Source organism: Cryptomeria japonica, chromosome 8 (genome assembly GCF_030272615.1).
Source record: "Cryptomeria japonica chromosome 8, Sugi_1.0, whole genome shotgun sequence".
Classification (NCBI taxonomy): domain Eukaryota; kingdom Viridiplantae; phylum Streptophyta; class Pinopsida; order Cupressales; family Cupressaceae; genus Cryptomeria; species Cryptomeria japonica.
The window spans coordinates 378,418,221-378,420,911 of record NC_081412.1 but is presented as its reverse complement, the minus strand read 5'-3'; positions in this window follow the sequence as shown (position 1 = coordinate 378,420,911).

The window sequence follows — 2,691 nt, the reverse complement described above, 5'->3', positions numbered from 1 at the left end:
ACAACCAAACTACAGGCTGGAATTACAAATCAGCAGCCTATGGAAATGCCAAAATGCTCATAACTCCCTGATTATACATCTGAATCCATTCAAACTAGTCCCAAACCCACAATATATCACTCACAACAACAACCAATCAAAACTACAACCCAAACAACCCCTTATAAAATTGGCACGCATCCCAATGCAAGAGCAAAAACCCACGCTATACCTAGGAATTTTGATTTAGCATTATAAATTCAAAACTCAATCAAACGTGTTGTAAACTCACAAAGTTTATTGCCAGTTCTGGGAAGAAAGAAGGAGATGATACCCATAATCGTTCGTCACTCCAGCAGAGAGGTATGATTGAAAAAGTACTTCAGCCACAGGCAAACCAGCAAGTCTCCATAATCACTCCAAGACCAAAAATGTCTATGGCAAGCTCTGAGAATGTAGAAGAATACAACGCACAACTAGTTACTGTATTTCAAGTACGAAACCGGGAAGCACTAGGGAGATGCACTTCGAAGCCTTAGGTTCTGTCGCCAAACCGATAGCATAACATTACAATTTTTTCAAGATCCTAAAATGGGAGCCCAAGGTTCATATTTATAACTTCTCACCATCCAAATTCAAATGCAAATTCCACTTCCTTCATCTGCATTACATTTCATCTTCATGTGGACCCAAGTGTAGCGCCATATACAAGAGTCAAAACCCACGGCAAAGACATGGACCCACGTTAACCACTTTTGGCGAAATTAGAGATGCAATATGAAAATGATACTCCTCCAATTAATTTCGATATCCCTCAATACACATGAATTTTGCCAAACTTAGGAAATAATGGACATTAATCCCAAATTCCATAAATCAGTAGCAATTAATCAAAATAATGTAAATATTAAACCTTAGGATAAGGAATTAATATTTAAATGCGTCACATGAATCCCGTACTGTTTTTCTGACAAAACTAGGATGAGACTAAGCTAGGAAGACCACTGAACTGTTGCAGGATCAGGACCCTGTCCACTACCAGAAATAGACTTATGCCACACTGCCACTTACTAAAAATGGTAAGTCAAAACTAATGCTCCGAAAAGCATGATCATCGCGCCCAATGACAGAGCATGGAGAGCTCAGTAGGACAATATCGCCAAAATAGCCATCTCCTGACTTACTAAAAATAGTAAGTCCTCGTCTCATCAATGTTGAACCCTCATTCTTCATTCCACCTAGCCTACGAGTCTCAGTTATAGGCTAATGGACCATTGGAAGGTCATTAATGAGAAGGGGACATTAGATTTGAGGAGAAGAAGTTAGGCACCTTACCCGTAACTAAATAATTAGCTATATTTTCATACCATGGTATGTGCACTGTGATAGAAAACAAATTCTCATCTGGAAAAGAGTCATCTATTTTAGGCTCATTAGGCTGGTGTGTAAATTTGGGTAAGAAATCAGCAACAACATTTGCCTTTCATGGCTTATCAATGATGGTAATATCAAACTCTTGCATCAAGAGGAGCCATCTTGCTAGCCTTCTTGAAATAACTGGTTTGTTCATAAGGTATCTTATTTTTGTATGATCAGTATAAACAAAGACTTGGTATCTTGTAATGCAATGCTTGAATTTATTGAGAGCATATATGACTACTAATATCTCCTTTTCTATTATAGTGTATTTGAGTTCAACTCCCTACAGATTTTTGCTGATGAAATATATTGCATTTTCTATGGCTCTTTTTTGAGCAAGAACTGCTCCTAGTGCATGGTTAGAGGCATCAGTGTATATATAGAAAGGCAGGTTCCATTTAGGTCCTTGTAGGACTGGTGCTTGTGTGAGTACTGTTTTGAGTTCTTGAAATGCTTTGTCACATAATGGTGTCCATTGAAAGTCGGCATCTTTTAACAAAATTCCATACAAAGGACTTGCAATGGTACTAGTTTTTTTGATAAATCTCCTATAGTAAGGAGCATGCCCTAAGAAACTACGTACATCTTTTTGCTTGGTAGGGACTGGAAGAGTTTAGATTACCTCAATTTAAGCAGGGTCCACTTGAATTCCTTTAACTGAGATGTAATGTCCCAAGAATACTCCTTCTTGCATCATAAGAAAGCATTTATCGCTATTAAGGGATATATTATGATCTTGGCATCTTTGTAGCACCTTAGATAGATAATCAAATGCTTCTTGAAATTCATCACCATATGTGGTGAAATCATCCATATAAATCTCCATACAATTATGTGAGATGTCTGCAAAAATACTTAGAAATTCTCTTTGAAATGTTACTGGAGCATTACATAACCCAAATGGAGGACAAAATAAGCATAGGTCCCCCAGGGACAAGTGAAAGTTGTCTTATCCTGGTCCTTCGATGTAATTTGAATCTTATTATAACCACTAAACCCATCAAGAAATGTAAAATATTTTTTACCAGCTAGAGAGTCGAGTACCTGATCAATGAAAGGTAGTGGAAAGTGATCCTTTCTAGTACCTTTGTTCAATTCTTTGTAATCTACACATACTCTCCATTTTCCATTCTTTTTAGGAACAATTACCAATGGTGAGACCCATTGACTATCTAAGATGGGGTAGATGAATCCGGCATCCAATAGCTTTTGTAATTCTATATTGACAATTTCTCTAAGGGCTAGATTAACTCTTCTACGAGGTTGTCTGATTGGTTTAGTGTTCTCTTGAAT